The sequence below is a fragment of the Triturus cristatus genome, chromosome 8, assembly GCF_964204655.1.
Source record: "Triturus cristatus chromosome 8, aTriCri1.1, whole genome shotgun sequence".
NCBI classification, from domain to species: Eukaryota; Metazoa; Chordata; class Amphibia; order Caudata; family Salamandridae; genus Triturus; species Triturus cristatus.
In genome coordinates, this window is record NC_140591.1 from 506,290,244 (window position 1) to 506,311,314 (window position 21,071).

Consider the following 21,071-nt stretch of genomic DNA (forward strand, 5'->3'; position numbering starts at 1 on the left):
GATGGCTTAGTGCCAGAAAATGATCCACCATGGGGGCCCCTTGCGTTCTGCATCTGATACGGCTCATGTGTTGTAGAATCCTCACTTTTATTTTTTGTGTTGTTTGTCCCACGTATAAGAGATCACAAGGACATCTTATCACATATATTAAATTGGAGCTGTTGCAATTCGTGAAAGTTGATGAGTTATAAGTTCTGTCATTATGGGTGAAGGAAGAGCCCTCTATTGACAACGGACAGGCTTTGCATTGGCCACACTTGTAATGGCCCACGATGGAAGGTAGCCCCAGCTGTTCTCTGAGACCACGTGTTTTTGGTGGTTCAAGGTATGCCTTAACAACACTGTCTTTTACATTCTTGGCCCGTTTGAACGCGAAGATGGGTTCCTCGATGGTCGGGAGTTCACTGGCAACAAGATTCCAGTACTTCTTGATGATTTTCTTCATCCCATTGCTCTTCGTGTTGAAGGATGTGACACATACTGGATCTCTTTTTTTTGACCTGTAAGAGTTCATCTCTCGGACAATACCATGCGCGTTTGCGTGCGCGTTTCAAGAGACCCAATGGATACCCACGTTCCTTTAATCGAGCGGTAAGGATCTCAGTTTCTTTAAAGAAATCAGCTCTGCGTGTACAGTTCCTCCTCAGTCTAAGGTATTGGCCATAGGGAAGGTTATCCCTTAGGCTGCGTGGATGGTGAGAGTCATACTTCAGGAGGGTGTTCCGTTCCGTTGGCTTACGATAGAGGTCACAAATTAGTTGTCCATCATCCACTTCAAAGGTAAGATCCAGGAAATCGATGGTATTGTTATCATTTGACATGGTGAACTGGATATCATTGGATCTGGCATTCAGCCAGCTATAAAACTGATTGAGTTCGTCCTTAGTACCAGACCAGATCATTATAACGTCGTCTATATAGCGTTTCCAGACGGTAATGTTGTCAATGAATGGATTCTGGTGGTTATATAGATGTTCCTCCTCATACGCGTCCATGAAGATATTGGCCAGGCTCGGCGCGTAGGTAGCCCCCATCGCCACGCCTTTACATTGATAATAAAACTGCTTCATGAAAATAAAATAATTATGTCTCATGGCAATTTCCAACAAGCCCAACAGAAAATCGGTAGGTATCCAGTGCGGTCTCATTCTTTTGTCAAGGATTTCTTTGATAACTTCAAGGGCCCTCGTCTGGGGAATGGAGGTATAAAGTGAGGATACGTCTAACGTGACCAACAGTTGGGTTTGTGTATCAAATGGTTGTCCCTCCAACAATTGGATGATATGCATCGTATCACGAACATATGATTTAGTCTGTGGTATCCATGGCTGTAAAAAGTGGTCTATGAATTGGTTAAGCGGTTCAAGTATGGAACCGCATCCCGAGACAATTGGTCTGCCGGGAGGCTTGTCAAGACGTTTGTGGATCTTGGGAAGGGTATATATGGTCGGAATCCTGGCCTCACGTTTGTTCAGGAAATCACATTCAGATTGACTGAGGAAGCCTTGTGATACTCCATCCGTCGTAATCCTCTCGATCAACGATTTGATTTCAGATGTGGGGTCTCTAGGTACCAGGCGATAACTGTCTCTGCATGCCAATTGGAGCTCTATTTCTGCAACATAGTCTTGTGTGTTCTGCAGAACTACTGCTCCCCCCTTATCAGCGGCTTTTATCACAATGGCCTCATTAGTTCCCAAAGTAGAGAGAGACAGTTTTTCAGGTTTACTGATGTTATATCTGATGTATTCCTTTTTCCGGAGTAGGTCCATAATCTCCTCAAGTACAATCTTTTCGTAAGCGAGTATTTTTTCGCTCATCATATATGCACTTGGTGTGAATGTTGAGATAGGTCGGAAAGGTGTTGCTGTGGTGGCTGGGACATAGATGTTTTTTGAAAAATAATATTTCAACCGGATTTTCCTGAAGAAACGTTGCAATTCAACCTTGACATTGAAAGAGTCAGGAACAGACGTGGGTACAAATGATAACCCTTTGGACAAAACCATCTTTTCTTCATTTGTTAGTGCATAATCAGAGAGATTGATTATGGGATCTAGAGTGTCGGAGGGCATAGAGTCAGTGTTAACTTGAGTCAAAGCCAGGTTGATATTGGCTTGATGCAATGGTACTTGCTGGGAAATGTCAATTACAGTGGCAACAGTGGTCGGTTGCTCTAGCCGTGCCGTTGATATCGGTATCTCAACAGGATGGTCCGATGGGATCCCATTCATGACTGTTGCTTGAGAATTTTGATCAGCCATTGGAGTTGAGGTGTCATGCTGTGAGGGTAGTGACAACATCACAAGAGGTAATGCATAATTGGCGATTATATCATCAGAATGTGAATTCACCAACGATATGTTTGTCTGCGGGTCGAGATCTCCCCATGGGCTTCCGGCTGGAAGAATCGGACACGCGAGTTGGTGCGCCGGCTGTTCCCTCCTCTTCGGTTGTTCCATCCTCTTGAGCGACCCCAGAACTGATCCTGGCCTCCACCCCTGTTTGATTGTCGCGGGCCCTCCCCTAAAAAAAGGGACAATTGGTTATCCTGGTGGCTGGTGGAAGGTCTATCCAGATCCGAGTCTGAACCACTGCCAACTGTAGAGTCAGAGAAGGTCTTAAATCTTCTAGGGCCTTGTCTGCTTTTATTGGAAAAGAAACCTTGACTATCCTGTTGATAGTAATCCTCTGCCAAGTAAGGATAAGTGGATTTCTTGTCGTAATTTCTAATGTCCTTAGACAGCTTATCCAGCTTTTTATTCAAAGTTGTCGTATTGAACTCCACTAAAGTTTTCTCGGCCCTTTCCCGAGCCTCCTTGGCATTTGTTAGGGCGCTGTCCCCCAAGATTTCCCTTTTAAGTTCCGTAATCTCCTGTGTAAGTTTTTTCACGTATTCTATAGCAGTCTCTATTCCAAGCACCATCCAGTGCCTGGAACAATTATTCGCCACAAAACTAAATCCTTCCCTGAATTTAGGTACGTCTATAAATATTGCCGGTTCATTCCGAACCTGTAAACCCTTGGGAATTATGTTAGATTCAAGATATTTGGTCAATACATGGCCATGTAGTCTAGAGCGCACTAATTTCTTTTCCAACCGCTCTAGTCTAGCCAATTTCTCATTAAGGCCCACATCTACCGATAATCTGTCTGGGCCTAAAAGGAAGCCAGAGCTCCCCTGTTCTTTTATTAGGTTGGCTATATACTCCTCAGTATAGGACAATGTCTCTTTTTCAGACATAATACAATAACAGATAATGTTCAAGCACAGGATTCAATTTTTAAAATATTTTTGGCACATTCATAAAAGACAAACAAATGAGAGAGCAATACCCTCGCAGATCAGCATCTGCACGTATAGTATATAAACAATGGGGTGACCCTGTGTCCCTCAGAACCTGGGTAGGATTATTATAGGAAAACAATGGTTCTGTCGGGTATGGGTAAAACAATCGCTTTGTTGAAAGAATGAATCAAGGAAAAAAGGAGAATCAATCAAGTTGACCACACAATCTCAAAGTACAAATCAAGATCAGGCTTGTTTTGAAAGATGTAATGTCATTCTTTATATATAAATTGCATCATTTATATGAAGAAGCACAAATGACATTGGAAATGCAGGATTACCAAGGTAGTAGACTGTAAAGTGAGTCAGTGAATTTGTGACAAGGTGACATAAGTGACCAAATTGTGCATAATATATACAGTGAACGAATGCAGGAAAGACTTTTTATATACACAATATACAAGAGGAGGGCCAGTATCGAGGACAAACAATGACTCTGTTTCATGGATAAATCAAAAATTGTATGAAAAACAGGTCTCGCACTGGTCCTAACAATTTTCGTCGACGTTTCAACCCAATATAAGCGACTTTGAATCGTCATGCAGGGTCTTCATCAGGACATTAAAATAAACGATGGCAACCTGCAAGAGCAAGTAAAGTGCGTGTCAAAAGTGTGTTGTGATTATTTAATTGTGTGATCCCGAATGATAAGGGCCATCACTCACCTAGCCAGTGATCTAGGATGGCCTGGCAGACAAACGTTCATGCGTAGAGAAACAGAGCGCCTCATCAAATGTGGTCTCTGTAAGTCAAAGTAAAAACGCGTGTTGCCGTCAGTAAACAACATAAGGTCTGCGCCTATTCAGTTGTGAGGCTAAGAATAATGGTTAAAAGTAATGGCCTCTATGTAGACCGGTTCAAGAAATTAAGCGATTCAATCATCCGTTTACGGAAGTTGTGAGGCTAAGATTAATGGTTAAAAGTAATGGCCTCTATGTGGACCGGTTCAAGAAATTAAGCTATTCAATCATCCGTTTAAGGAAGAGGAAAACAACTTCAGTGCTAAAAGAGACGCTCACCTTAGACGGCGTAATTCATTTAAATGAGGCCGACTCCGGTGAATAAATCGCGTCGGAACCGATCCGAGTTCTACTTCCTATTTTAATCTGAAAGGATAAATATTCAATCAGGATTGTTCACGAACGGGCAGGGCCGGGGGCACTGGTTATGGTGACGATGTCTTACTTGGGAAGAAAAGCGGTAACGACTCACGCGGCAGCTACTCCTGTCTCAGTCGGGAGAAGCCGCAACTGACAGGCAGGCTGCTACATAAAGGTGAGCCGGGCTGTCCTGTCTGAGGTCGACATGGTGACGTGTAAGGGGCGTTGCCTAGCAACCATGGTCGCATCAGGGAAATACGGCAGCTGGGGCGAGGCGCGCGCTATGCTGACGTGGACTGACAAACATGTCAATCAGCATAATTACTAAGCGAATGAACAGATCGTGTATTATTAGCATGGAAACTAAGCGAATAAGCAGATCGTGTGCTATGGAAATAGTTATGTCGAATTGTGTAGTAATGCGGGCTACTCTCTCGCTATCGGAAGTCAGCAGAGTGAGGTGTCAGTAGGGTTGCGTGGCAACCACGGTCGCATCGGTGAGCCGAGGCAGCTGAGGCAGAGCGCGCGCTATACTGACGTGGACCGACAAACAACGTGTCCAACAGCAGGGTTAGCAAGATTACAAAGTGAACGGATCGTGTGCTTTTGTGCAGTATTGCGGGCTGCTCTCTCACGTGGGAGGTGATGAGGCAATTGGAAGTAAAGCGGTATGCCGAAGGAGTTTGGCAACTTAGATCATACGTAGCCAACGCAACAAATGTGTACAGACGCATGTATGCATCGAGATGCAATTGGTATAGAATGACAAACACATAAGTTATTATTTACAACACATGTGCCTAATAGGGCAGGTATGAAGACATAAATCGAGCACAATTTAAACACAATTTGAGATCTGTCTTAAAGTCCCATGTGAGAGTGCCAGTAAATCACAAGGTAAGGTACAAAATGAAAACATGAACAACTCATATATACACACTGCAGATGAGCCTAAGGTTGTGCGACATGGGGTGCAAGGAGAAGTAGTCATAGTTGCCCCATCTCCCTGGATGTTTCCTCGAGGCTGTTAAGCCCTTGCTGGACAGTATTGAGGAAATGAATCCATCTACACTCTGCTGTTGGACACGTTGTTTGTCGGTCCACGTCAGTATAGCGCGCGCTCTGCCTCAGCTGCCTCGGCTCACCGATGCGACCGTGGTTGCCACGCAACCCTACTGACACACCACTCTGCTGACTTCCGATAGCGAGAGAGTAGCCCGCATTACTACACAATTCGACATAACTATTTCCATAGCACACGATCTGCTTATTCGCTTAGTTTCCATGCTAATAATACACGATCTGTTCATTCGCTTAGTAATTATGCTGATTGACATGTTTGTCAGTCCACGTCAGCATAGCGCGCGCCTCGCCCCAGCTGCCGTATTTCCCTGATGCGACCATGGTTGCTAGGCAACGCCCCTTACACGTCACCATGTCGACGTCAGACAGGACAGCCCGGCTCACCTTTATGTAGCAGCCTGCCTGTCAGTTGCGGCTTCTCCCGACTGAGACAGGAGTAGCTGCCGCGTGAGTCGTTACCGCTTTTCTTCCCAAGTAAGACATCGTCACCATAACCAGTGCCCCCGGCCCTGCCCGTTCGTGAACAATCCTGATTGAATATTTATCCTTTCAGATTGAAATAGGAAGTAGAACTCGGATCGGTTCCGACGCGATTTATTCACCGGAGTCGGCCTCATTTAAATGAATTACGCCGTCTAAGGTGAGCGTCTCTTTTAGCACTGAAGTTGTTTTCCTCTTCCTTAAACGGATGATTGAATAGCTTAATTTCTTGAACCGGTCCACATAGAGGCCATTACTTTTAACCATTAATCTTAGCCTCACAACTTCCGTAAACGGATGATTGAATCGCTTAATTTCTTGAACCGGTCTACATAGAGGCCATTACTTTTAACCATTATTCTTAGCCTCACAACTGAATAGGCGCAGACCTTATGTTATTTACTGACGGCAACACGCGTTTTTACTTTGACTTACAGAGACCACATTTGATGAGGTGCTCTGTTTCTCTACGCATGAACGTTTGTCTGCCAGGCCATCCTAGATCACTGGCTAGGTGAGTGATGGCCCTTATCATTCGGGATCACACAATTAAATAATCACAACACACTTTTGACACGCACTTTACTTGCTCTTGCAGGTTGCCATCGTTTATTTTAATGTCCTGATGAAGACCCTGCATGACGATTCAAAGTCGCTTATATTGGGTTGAAACGTCGACGAAAATTGTTAGGACCAGTGCGAGACCTGTTTTTCATACAATTTTTGATTTATCCATGAAACAGAGTCATTGTTTGTCCTCGATACTGGCCCTCCTCTTGTATATTGTGTATATAAAAAGTCTTTCCTGCATTCGTTCACTGTATATATTATGCACAATTTGGTCACTTATGTCACCTTGTCACAAATTCACTGACTCACTTTACAGTCTACTACCTTGGTAATCCTGCATTTCCAATGTCATTTGTGCTTCTTCATATAAATGATGCAATTTATATATAAAGAATGACATTACATCTTTCAAAACAAGCCTGATCTTGATTTGTACTTTGAGATTGTGTGGTCAACTTGATTGATTCTCCTTTTTTCCTTGATTCATTCTTTCAACAAAGCGATTGTTTTACCCATACCCGACAGAACCATTGTTTTCCTATAACAACAATGCAACCAGCAGACGGCATGCGCAAGTACCTGGGGATGAGAGACACACAAGAAGTCAGCCACAAAAAGCACAGCCACTTGCATGTGCATGTACTCGACACATGTAAGGATGACAATATGCTAGGTCACAATTATGACTGTGGAAATACACTCATCACTGGCACCATCATTCGAGTGACACATCCACACACACCTCTGACTCACGTGGCATACATGCAGATGGACACACACATGGCAACACATGCCACACGGGGACCAATGCGTGCACACTCAGACACTGGTACTCACCACTAAGCAAAGAAGTCGCGTATGAGCCGACTCCGAATGTCCTCTTGCGGAACCACATCCTCCACATCACTAGCCCCAATGCCAAGCCCTTCGTCCTCCACGGGTGGATGGTCCTGATCATCTTGATCCAGGATGAGTGACACAGCTTTCTCAACTGCCATGTTGTGCAGCATGCAGCAGACCATGAAGATTTTGCAGACCTTCGCCGGGGCATATGGGAGGGCGCCGCCGGTCTTGTGTAGGCACCTGAATCGGCTCTTCAGGAGGCCAAATGTCCTCTCTATCACTCGCCTTGTCCGGCCAAGGGCGGTGTTGTAGCGGAGCTGGGCCGGCGTGCTGGGGTTGCGGAGAGGTGTGATCAGCCATGGCATGTTGGGATAGCCAGCGTCCCCTACGTGGAAACCACATGGACATAAGTAGGACAGGAGAAGCGGTCGTGCTGGAAGTCTACGCAAAATACAGGACAGACAGAGTGTACCCACCAACAACACATGCTCGTTCGTTGCGCAGCTGCGTCATCATTTCAGGCACCCTGCTATGCCTCATGATGTAGGCATCGTGTGCTGATCCTGGAAAACGAGCACATGAAATCACCATGTTGGACAGACACACCACAAGGGCATTGATGGAGTGGTAGTGTTTGCGATTCCTGTACGCTACCTCCTGTGCCTGTGGTGGTACCAAAGCCACATGTGTCCCATCTATGGACCCAATGACATGGGGCATCCCTCCCGGGGCATAGAATCCACGCTTGACCCCAGTCAACTGTTCAGGAGTTGGGAAATGGATGAACTCATCCAGGTGAAGCAACATGGCCTCTAAGAAATCATGCAGCACACGGCTGAACATGCTCTGGGACATGCCCCCAACATGAGCTATGGTATATTGAAAGGTACCCGTGGCAGGAAAATGTCGGGCTGCCATTACCTTCAGCTTGGGTGTCAGTGCCGTAAGATACCTGTGCAGCGGTTGCAGGTGTGGTGCCAGCCTTGCCGTCAACTCCTCAATCAACGGTTGTGGGAAGCGGTAGCAGCGTATACAGTCATTCTCCCGCATGTCAGCCAAGTCCGGAATTGGTCGGGGAAGAGGCGGGGCTCTGCAGTAATTTGGAAGTGACAAGGAAGAGTGAGTGCACTACAACAACAATTTATATGTACTGAGCACATGTTAATCTGTCAATACACGTATGCTACATAGGGAGTCAGGTATGTGCTACATGCCCTGGACACGTATGGCTGCCAGGTGACACTCCTACCAAGACCCAGCTACACACGGAGATTGTGAACCTCCACATCCCATGGCATGGGACTAGCTGTGTCCCAGTGTAAGTGAACAGCCAGACGCAACACAGGAGTGACATACATCAACACATCAGCAGAAGTAGGATGTCGATTGCAGAGACAGGTAGCGGAACACTAGAGCCACAGGTCACATGACATTACACTAGGACAGCCCACACACCTTGCCATTAAGGTGTACATGTCATGACTCACCACACATACATTGAGAGGATGCAGACAGGTCCTTGTTACGCTACTCTGTGTCCCATGCATACATACACACCTTACATCCGATACCACATGTGGCCTGGTGTGCGTAACAGTGTGCCATGGCCATCTACACACAGACACATGTTGGTTGCTGAAACAGCAGATGCTTTTGAGGGAACACCAACATCAAGCTAATGGGAACACACCACACATACATGACATAGACACATCGTGCACCGTGGGTAGTCACATGTCTGGTGTGGTAACCCCTGTAGCGGGCATCAGGGGACACTTGCGTGTGTTGTTGACTGTGCCATGCCAGTGACGCCCATCCCAAGTGTGCAGTACGACATGCACACATGTCAAAGGAGTTAAGGGCATGTCTGGCACATATTGCACCGTCACACATAACATCTGTACACATCCCATCATACATCTATTGCCTTCACAACTCAGGAGTAATGTGCCACATCACAGCCTTTCACACCTGTGCCCCACACATGTAGTACTGGCCAGACAATGCCTTGATGTCCATCCATGGACAAGTATGTCAGCTCTATTCCTTCCTGTGTGCTGCCTGTCACCACTGTGATGTGTGAAAGGCACCGTACATTCGCTCTGAGGGCCTGTGTACGTTCCCTATCAATATGGGAGTGCTGCCGTAGGCCTACCCATAGTGATAGTGAGCGTACAGGCGTGTGCACGGTCCGTATCACTATGGGTACGCATACGCGAGCACACCCATAGTGATAGTGAGCGTACGCGCGTGTGTACGGTCCGTATCACTATGGGTACGCATACGCGAGCACACCCATAGTGATAGTGAGCGTATGCGCGTGTGTACGGTCCGTATCACTATGGGTATGCATACGCGAGCACACCCATAGTGATACAGACTGTACACATGCGCGTACGCTCACTATCACTATGGGTGTGCTCGCGTATGCGTACCCATAGTGATACGGACCGTACACACGCCTGTACGGGCCGTTGCTCTGCATTTGGGGTGCCCTAGGGTCCCGGAACGCACCATACCTGTGTGTGAATCTCCAAATTACATAGGAGACACATGAGGGACAAGTATAAAGGGCCTACATGCATGCTGGTTGTCATGGAGACCAAGTTTAAAGTATGAATTTTTTTCAGCAGGTGCACAGCAAAAGTCGGTTTGAATAAATCTACTTTGTTGCAAAGTGGTTGTGGAGTTGACATCATGCTCAAGAAAAAAAACAATATGAACTCACTGACTGTGCTAGGTTTAAAGGGATTGGAGGAAACATAGGATGCAAATGTGAGTGACCAATCACTCTGTACTCCTGTGCATGAAACAGGCCAGCAAGGCAGATATAAGGCAGCCAGGTCCCATGAGAGAGCATTTGCCTGCACATCTTTGGATTCTACGACCCAGCTGCTGCTCGTGATTCCCTGGAACCATGTCAAGGTCTGTGGAGAGGGCCTAGCCTTTCACCCTGGAGGAGAACCTGGCATTGCTGGATGTGATCCTCACACAGTACCCCCTGCTGTATGGGCGACCAGGGTATCAGGTGAGTGCAGAGTCCACTAGCACAGACTGTGTCCCTTTTTTGTGACTGTGACTTCTGGCATTCTGTCCAGGTGTGACACACATGCAATGTACTGTAGGGGGGGTCCCAGGGGGGGAATGCCTGATGTCTCCCAGCCAGAGCATGCTGTGGTGCATGTCTGCCGTCCTCACTTGCATTGTGTTTACTGTGACAATCACTGCATGGTGCATGCCACATTCTGCCTGTCTTATCCTCCTGGGAATGTTGCCTCTACAGTCCTCATGTGAGTATGTGGTCAGCCCAGTGTGACAGGTGACTGTACCCACAGATGTGTGTTAGTTCGGTGTACCTGTGCTGAGAGTGTCCACATGATGTGTTCGTACCCTGGACATCGGTGTGTGTGTAAGTCCCCTGCCATGTGGGTGGGTGCATATGTGGAGTGTAGCACCCAAGCTGCATGAGGGATGGATATACCCTGCCCATCTGATGTGAGCAGGGAGCAGTGCTGTGTGTCTGACGTGCAGAGCCAGCCCCACACCTGTGAGCCCCCCCAGTCTAGTGGCACATGTGCAGAGTGAGGTTTGTAGCTGCATTTGGCAATGGCAGGTGAATGTCCTGTGCCTGTGTGTGTCTGTGTACTCTGCTGAGGTAGCGTCAGTGGCCTGTGGCATGTGACTGCTTTGAGGTGCTGCACATAATCCTGGTGTAGCTTGTGATGCACAGTGTGAGCCTGGATCATTGATTGTGTCGTTGCCCTCATTCCATCTGTGTACTTTCAATGGCACGTACTGCTTTTGCCCTTCCCCAGTGGATAATGTCCCTATGACAAAGGTGCAATGCGTTGGCTGCATACTATGCCTTGTTGTAACCAGCAAATTTGTTCTAAAATGTGTCTCTGAGACATGTGCCAGGTGTATTGATGTAGTGTCACTTGTTCATCCTCACAGGTAGGCGCCTCTGCCAAGAAGCAGATCTGGATGAACGCCGTCAGTGCCGTGAGGAGGACGGAGGGTCGCAAGCGGCGCCTGGCCCAGGTGAGAAAACGCTGGCAGGATATCCGGTGCTGGACGCGGAGGATCGCACGGGTCCTGCTGGGGGACTCACCTGAGACCCATAAGAACCGTGGGCACCGCCGTCTGACCCACATCCACAAGCGTGTGCTGGCGGTGGTCTTTCCAGACTTGGACAGGCGCTTACAGGAGAAGCAGCAGCAGGAAGGGGGTAGGTACATGTGTGTTTGTTGTGTGTCACCAGCATTTGTAAGTGCGCAGTTGCATGGATACACTGCCAGGGTTTAAAGGTGCTGTGCAGATCCTGTTACCCACAGTATAGCGGTGCTCTCCTGCCTCCCTTCCCCTCCTTGCAATGTGTTCCCTGGTCTGTGTGTAGTCACTCCTTCACAAGGTTATCTCGGCTGGCAGTTTATCCACGTGAACAATGCCTGTTGCATCATGTGTGGGGGTGGTGTGTAACAGGTTTTGGGACCTTGCCTGTGCCCTGTCCAGTTCAGTACTTGTGGGTTCCATGTCAGTTGGCACTGATGCTGAGTCCAGACATGGGAGTTAGTCTCTCAAGTGTCATGCCTTACAGCACGCATGTCCTATGTTGTGGCCTGTTACATGATGTGCATGAGTGTGCGATACGCATAGTGCAGGGATGGTGGCGTGTGTTGCAGTCATTCCCATTCAGGACCATGGAGTTGTGTGGCCACTACTGTCCCCTGGGGCATATTTTCCTAGGTGTCATGTGTGTCATCACAAAATGTGGACACTCTCAGTGTCTACAGCATAGGTTGTGCTCTGTGCCATTGTCCCCTGGCACCATGTATATTGACGTAAAATGTAGTACAAGTGTCCACTGTACAGCCTGACCTGATTTTCCTTGTTCATACTCACGGTGGCCAGTGCCTGTGTGTCTTGTTACAATCATCTGATGATGCACATTTGTACATGATTATTTGGACAGGCGCACCTTGGGTATTTTGTGTCCAATCTTGCATTTTTCCAGCCCATGTGTATTTCACCCAGACTAAGAGATGTAAGTGCTTCCTGTGTCTCAACAAATTGTCTCATGTAGGGGGTGGTTGGTGCGGGCAAAGCCTACATGTCAAAACCTGAAATCTCCTTGCTAGGTCTGGCCAGTGTGTGATGTTTGTCTGGACATACACTCAAGGTGCAGTGAGCCAGTCATGGTGGGCATGTTTTCAGTATTACCTATGCAGCATGTGCCTAAAGTTCATGGATATGGTCCCTGCTCATCCCTATTTTTGGCAACGCTGTGTGGTGCAGATGCAGTGCTGGATTGTCCCCAGAGCCTGGCTCCTCTGTCAAAATCCATTTCATGTCCTTTGCTATTGTGTCATGCTCTCCATAGTTTTTCAGTGGCATGGTGGGTCAACCAACTGTGTGTTGCAGGGCCTACATATGTACCTTGTTTTGTAGATATTACTCATCTTTCTTTTCAGGCTATGCACTGTAACCTATGTAGATTGGACTCATGTGACATATGTATACAGGTGTATGATTAATTCCTGTCTCTTCACCTTGCCCACAGCATCGTCGGGGGACACGGATGGAGACATCAGCACAGACCGAGCGGAGGGACCGAGCACCAGTGCCAGCAGTGACATCTTGGCTGGCACATCGAGTGGAACTGAGGCGGAGGGGAATGAGGCGGAGGACCTGTCCAGTGCCACCACAGAATATGAAGCTGACGGGTCCGAGGCTGAGCTCTCCGAGTGGGCGGAGGCTGCACCACCAGCTGACAGCGGCACAACATCTCTCCCCGCCCCCTCCATTGCCATCAGCCGCCTCCCACTTGCTCGTGTTCCTTCCCAGCGTGCCCGGTCACCACATGTCTCCTTCCTGCCAGGCACCGCACCCCCTGCCCCTGTCTCCACTGCTGCCGCCAATGCCGAGTCTGTGGACATCCAGCGGCAGTTGCAGGTTGGTCAGGCTGCGATGCTTAATGTCCTCCATGGCCACAGCCAAGTGCTGAACAACATGGAGGCATACTTGGAGGGCATTTTCTCATCGCAGGCTGACCAACGCAACTTGCTGAGGTCCATTGACTCGACACTGACTGCAGCAGTGGGTCTCCTGCAGCGCTTCATCCAACCCCCTACCCCTGACCCATCCACACTTCCCACTCCCATGCCTGTCCCACGTACACCCAGACGTCAGCATGCTCCCACCACAACAGACACAGGCACCACACCAGCAGGGAAGGTCAAACGCACACCTCCTGGCACGCACACACAGGGTGAAGTAGGCACACCCACTGGGTCGGGGGGCAAACGTAAGACACGCAGCCAGAGTGGGAGTCCGCATTCCACAAAATCCACTCCCTCCAAATCCCCTCCCCTCAGCTCTCCTGGCCAAAAGTCGGATACAGGGTCAGTCCTGCCCAGTCTGTCCATCAGCCCCAGTGTGGCACCACCCCGCAAGCGGTGGAGGCAGGACACCGGCAGGGGAGTTGAGTCCCCCCCCTGTCCACACCCTCCCCCAGTGGTGCTGCGACCCATCCCTCCGACCCCCCCCTCCTTGGGGCCTGTGGTTCCTTCGGGTGCAGGGGAGTCGCTGGAGGACCTTGCTAAGGTGTGCAGCGCCACCCTGACCTCCGCCTTTGGCGCTGCCCCACCCCCTGTGGTGGAGTCCTCCGTCCCTGCACACACAACGCCTACCCTTTGCCCTCATGTCCCTGCGGCGCCTGGTCCTTCCCCCCCACATGATGCCCCCGCCCCCTCTGGAAGACAAAGGAGTCTGACTGTGCAGGCAAGCTAGGGGACACGCGTCCCACTGTGTCCCCCACCTGGATTTGAACTTTGGATTGCCCTATGGGCATTGTACATTTTGAACTTTCAAGGGACAAACAGATTTTTCGATGCTGAATAAAGCAATTTCTTTTTCCTTAGTACACTACTGTCTATCTGGTATTGCTGTTGGTGGACCTGCTCCATTATTTTGAGTGGTGATAATGTGTTGGGTGTGTGGGAATTGTAGTCTTGTGCTGGTCATAGGGTGGACCCTGGTATCTGTGTGTCATCACAAGCTGTTGGCTACATAACTTTGTTCATGTAAGCAGTTACTGCATGGTGACATCGTCCCAAGGTGTGTTCCTTCCTCTGTGTAACCTGACATCTTCCCTGCAGGGTCATTCCAATATGTGGTGCTGAGCTGTGTCTACATTGGCTGGGTGTGTGACGTACTCGTTAGACTTTGGCCATGCATGCTGAGCGATGTCTCCACCTGCATCATTCGTGGCGTCCTTGGTGGTCACTGTACTTGTGTATGTAGACTGTTGACATGACTTCATGTGGACATGTTTTCTTTTCGGCGCTATGCATGTGTATACTCCCAGCCTCGCACACATGTGGTACATGTACTGCAGGATCTTTGTGCACCTGACTGACATTGTGGGCATTGGATCTGTGGGTACCCCACCCTTTTCTTTGCAGGGGCACTGCTGTGAGTGTTAGGCACTCACCCCTCCTGTGTCTGGGCACTGCACCCACCCTTCCTGTGTCTGGGCACTGCTGGGAGGACTCTGCACACACCCCTCTTATGTCTGGGCACTGCTGGGAGTGTTAGGCACCCACCCCTCCTGTGTCTGGGCACTGCTGTGAGTGTTAGGCACCCACCCCTCCTGTGTCTGGGCACTGCTGGGAGGACTCTGCACACACCCCTCTTATGTCCGGGCACTGCTGGGAGGACTCTGCACCCAACCCTCCTATATCAGGATATGTACGCTTAGAACATACACGGGTGTGGGTTCGCTCCATGCATACGCGGGTGGGGGTACAGTCCGAACGTACACTGTTGGGGTGGGGGTATGCTCCATGCATACGGGGGTGGTGTTACGGTCCGTAAGTACACTGTTGGGGTGGGGGGTTCGCTCCATGCATACGCGGGTGGGGGTACGGTCCGTACGTACACTGTTGGGGTGGGGGGTATGCTCCATGCATACGGGGGTGGTGTTACGGTCCGTACGTACACTGTTGGGGTGGGGGGTATGCTCCATGCATACGGGGGTGGGGGTACGGTCCGTCCATACACTGTTGGGGTGGGGGGTTCGCTCCATGCAAACGGGGGTGGGGGTACGGTCTGTACGTACACTGTTGGGGTGGGGGTACGCTCCATGCATACAGGGGTGGGGGTACGGTCCGTACGTACACTGTTGGGGTGGGGGGTTCGCTCCATGCATACGGGGGTGGGGGTATGGTCCGTATGTACACTGTTGGGGTGGGGGTACGCTCCATGCATATGGGGTGGTGTTACGGTCCGTACGTACACTGTTGAGGTGGGGGTTCGCTCCATGCATATGCGGGTGGGGGTACGGTCCGTACGTACACTGTTGGGGTGGGGGTACGCTCCATGCATACGGGGTGGTGTTACGGTCCGTGCGTACACTGTTGGGGTAGGGGGTATGCTCCATGCATACGGGGTGGGGGTACGGTCCGTACGTACACTGTTGGGGTGGGGGGTTCGCTCCATGCATACGGGGGTGGGGGTACGGTCCGTACGTACACTGTTGGGGTGGGGGTATGCTCCATGCATACGGGGGTGGTGTTACGGTCCGTACGTACACTGTTGGGGTGGGGGGTTCGCTCCATGCATACGCGGGTGGGGGTACGGTCCGTATGTACACTGTTGGGGCGGGGGGTATGCTCTATGCATACGGGGGTGGGGGTACGGTCCGTACGTACACTGTTGGGGTGGGGGTACGCTCCATGCATACGGTGGTGGTGTTACGGTCCGTACGTACACTTTTGGGGTGGGGGGTTCGCTCCATGCATACGCGGGTGGGGGTACAGTCCGTACGTACACTGTTGGGGTGGGGGTACGCTCCATGCATACGGGGGTGGTGTTACGGTCCGTACGTACACTGTTGGGGTGGGGGGTACGCTCCATGCATACAGGGGTGGGGGTACGGTCCGTACGTACACTGTTGGGGTGGGGGGTTCGCTCCATGCATACGGGGGTGGGGGTACGGTCCATACGTACACTGTTGGGGTGGGGGTACGCTCCATGCATACAGGGGTGGTGTTACGGTCCGTACGTACACTCATGGGGTGGGGGGTTCGCTCCATGCATACGCGGGTGGGGGTACGGTCCGTATGTACACTGTTGGGGTGGGGGTACGCTCCATGCATACGGGGGTGGGGGTACGGTCCGTACGTACACTGTGGTGGTGGGGGTAAGCTCCATGCATACAGGGGTGGTGTTACGTCCGTACGTACACTGTTGGGGTGGGGGGTTCGCTCCATGCATACGCGGGTGGGGGTACGGTCCGTACATACACTGTTGGGGTGGGGGTACGCTCCATGCATACGGGGGTGGTGTTACGGTTCGTACGTACACTGTTGGGGTGGGGGGTACGCTCCATGCATACGGGGGTGGGGGTACGGTCCGTACGTACACTGTTGGGGTGGGGGGTTCGCTCCATGCATACGGGGGTGGGGGTACAGTCCGTACGTACACTGTTGGGGTGGGGGTACGCTCCATGCATATGGGGGTGGTGTTACGGTCCGTACATACACTGTTGGGGTGGGGGGTTCGCTCCATGCATTCGCGGGTGGGGGTACGGTCCGTACGTACACTGTTGGGGTGGGGGTACACTCCATGCATACGGGGGTGGTGTTACGGTCCGTATGTACACTGTTGGGGTGGGGGTACGCTCCATGCATACGGGGGTGGGGGTACGGTCCGTACGTACACTGTTGGGGTGGGGGGTTCGCTCCATGCATACGGGGGTGGGGGTACGGTCCGTACGTACACTGTTGGGGTGGGGGTACGCTCCATGCATACGGGGGTGGTATTACGGTCCGTACGTACACTGTTGGGGTGGGGGGTTCGCTCCATGCATACGCGGGTGGGGGTACGGTCCGTACATATCCGTACCCACGCTGTGGAATGCTTGTGCGGGCCGTACCCAGGCCTTTGCCACGTGGGTACGGGCCGTCCCGCCATTGTTGGGGTGACGTAGGTGTGGGCGTGGTACGACTCGTACCCACGCTCTTAAGGCGTGGGTACGGGACGTACCTGTATTGTTGTGTTACCGGTTCGCGTCGTCAACCACTTCCGTTGTGGCGGACGCTGGCTTTGCTGGACACGCTCCCACCCCCTCGTAGTGACCAGGGCCTGGGGGTCAGGTATGTCCAGGGCATGTGTGCTGTGTGACTTGGGTGGGGGTTTTGTGGCCTGCCCCTGCTCCTGCCCCCACCCTTTCCCCCCTCCCTTTGTTGTTCTGACCTTCTGCGGCGTCTGCGTCGGAACCTGTAGAGGAGGTCGACTGCTATGAGGGCCGGGATGACACGTAGGTTCGGGTCCATGTCTGTCCGTCGCGTGCAGGTACTCCTTGTTCGCGTCGTCCTGATTTCCCGGCAGTTTTTGGCTGCCGGAAAATATTCTCCGTGCGGGATGACGTCGGTGCGAATCGTACTTCCTGGTCCGTGAATGGCAGACTGCGTGCGTCCCGACGTCACGTCGGCGCTTTCCCGGATCACATTTGTATGTATATTTTCGTCGGTCGGTGTTTTGTAGGAATCGTACGGACGCCGCCTTCCGCAAGGAAGGCGGTCGCGGCTCTGGCTGCGACGGCGACCAGCCCTACCCTTAGACATGGTTCTGGGGTAAGAAAAGGTAAATAAATTAAAGAAGTAAAGGAAATAAATAATAGCAGGCAATAGAAAGAGAAAAAGTAGCTAAAAAACACACAAAAAAAGGAGACAAAAACCAAAAATATAGAAGCAGGAAAATAGTTAGAGAAATAATAAATAAGAAAGATAAAAAAAAGTGGGTTTAAACAAAGGATTGAAAAGATGTAGGGAGGATTCAAAATCAGGCCCCAGAAACATGCAATAGAGTGAAAAACAAGATGGCGGCGCCCATTGTGACCACGTGCGCAAGTTCGCGCGATATTTTCTCCCTGAGCAAGCAAAAAGCAACGCGATCAAGTAAAAGCGGTCGCAAACAGGAAATATCTACCGCGAACGGGCGCGAACATGCATTGCGCGACCCGGAACAGGAAGTAAGCATCGCGAGATGGCGGGACAAGTGAAAACAAGATGGCCGCGCCTATGAGCAACCGCATGGGTAAGTTGGCGACCCGCGATCACGTAAAAATTACCCTGAACAGGCAGGAAAAAAACTTCAGGTCTTCGCGATATTTCCAGTGTGTTTGCGGAGATTTTTCGCATTTTCGCGATAATTTGTGAAAGTTAATTTCGCAAATTCCGCCCACCCCTAATAATAAGGCCTAGAAGATGATATTGTATACGGAGAAGAAGCTTTCTCCACAGCGTTTGGCGGTCCACCTTGTCAAACGCTGTGGAGAAATCAATAAAGGCTGTATACATTGACATACCTCGTGAGAAAACAAATTTCTCCACAATAACCTGAACGACTGCTATATTGTCCAGGGTGCCATGATTCTTTTGAAAACCAGCTTGTTCCGGTGGTAGAACATTCTGATAATACACCCATTGTTGAAGATGACATAATATACTTTTTGGGAATAGTTTACATCTGTCTAAAACTGGCCGGCAGGGTTTTCGGTCCCTTTTATACAAAGGGACTATAATACCCCCCTTCCAAGAAAGGGGGATTTTATTTGTAAAAAAGCAATAGTTAAACAGTGGCTCTAAAAAATTACCCCATGCATCTGGCTTCTTTTTTATTAATACAGTCAGGATTCCATCCAGCCCTTGGGCGCCGGAGGTTCGATCATTCTTTATGTATCTTACCACTTCCTCTCCTGATGGGGGGCCAAATTCAACAATTTCAATAAAAGTGGATTTGACCCCGTCAATCATTAGGGGAGAAACTGGGCTGTTATTTTCATATAATAGGGAGATGTAGTCCACCCAGTCCTTCTCTGGGATTGGTATGGGTGGAGCCCTTTGCCTAGAATCACAATATTCCGTGATCAGGTGCCAGTACTTTCTTGAGTTTTTCGCCCTTGCAGCTTCCCACAGCCCAATTCACTTAGCGTCAAACTCCCTCCTTTTTCCACTAAGCATATAGCGTCTTCTTACTCGCTTAAGGCGATTAATTTCCTGCTGCCGATCTAATAGGAAATGTATATACTGTTTCCGGACAAGATGGTTAATGGCTTGATTTAGAGGCAAAAAAAGGGACATACCCTGTTTGGGCAAATGAGGTCTGGAAGATATAGAACTTGAATTACATATCTTCTCCATTTGGATCTCAAAGAAGTGAATAATATTGGCATGTGCAAGACACTGCTTTTCTACATAAGCCTTCTTCACAATCGAGCCTACCTTAAGGGTGTTTTTTTGCGTCCAAAAGGACCAACCATTTGCTTTATTAAAAGTAGCCAGGCCCTGACAAAAATTCCCCGGATCCAGTTTCGGTAGATCAAAAGCCACTTTCATACCCACTATACTTTAATCACTCCATATCGACGGGAGGACAAAAAAATTATCACAAGCCCCAAACATTTGATAGGAGACAATCACATAGTCTAATAGAGTGTGTTGAGAGTGAAAAGTAAAATGTGCTATTTTGTCAGCAGGCATTCTCCCATTTTGAATAACCAAATCTAAACTTCAAGCAGAAGCAACCCCTGTTTGTTTGTTCTTATTTCATTTGGTAGTAGAATCTCGGGAATGTGACAGATTTCCTCTTTGTCAGAATTGACATAAATCCCCGAAGCAGAAAATCGAATTTTTGGCATTTAGATCCCCAATATTGTCACTAGGGGGCGTTCTTTCCTAAAGGCTATATCCTGAATAAAAGAAAAAAATCCGCTCAAGAAATTATCAAAATTTCTCCCAGGAGGGATATACAAGTTTGCCGCAAGGAAGGAGGTGGACCTGCCAGAATCTCCGAAACAAGCCAGATTCACACATATGCAAAGATTTGAAGGGTGGCAGAAAACCTTCTTGTTCCAATTAATGGAGTTTTTCAGCAGAGTGGAGACCCCCCCCCCACTAGCGTGTCCCGTTTCAGTGTGCTTAGCATGGCAGGAATAAACAAAATAGCCATCGCATTCAAACTCTTTGCAGGACCATGTTTCTTGTAAAGATGTGATCAAGGGGTTCATAGTTTTCAATGAGTTCAGTTTATTTTCATTGGATCCCAGACTGGCCATATTCCAGGACAGAAGAAGCCCACCCAGGCTACCTCAATGGAGCGCCCCTTAGTACTTCCGGATGAGTATTATTCAGAGCTCTTGCTATCCAGCTCCACTGGGGAGATTCATGCTCTAAATCCAGAGTCTGAGGAGCAACTATCACATCAGACGCCCAATTTATTGAGCGTCCCCTCCTGTCCACGGAGACCACTATATCTTTGTTATTACCCACAGAGTACTCAGTGTCAGGGCCCAGCGCATCTAGCGCCACTGAATTAATAGCCCTATGAGCTTTCAAATGATGATAGAGCCCACAGTTTGGTAATCATCATATTCTCTAACAAGTGTTATGTCGAGCCCTCGTTTAAAAAATGCTCACAATTCTGCAAAACCAGATTGGCCACTATCAGGGAACCAAAAGTGACCCTAGAATAAGGAGTAGTGTCGTGTACATTGATCATCACATTTAGAATATCCTTACTTGCTATCAACTTTAATGCTTCTAGTTCCGAGCATAAACTGAGGCTAAATCCTCTGTTTACCA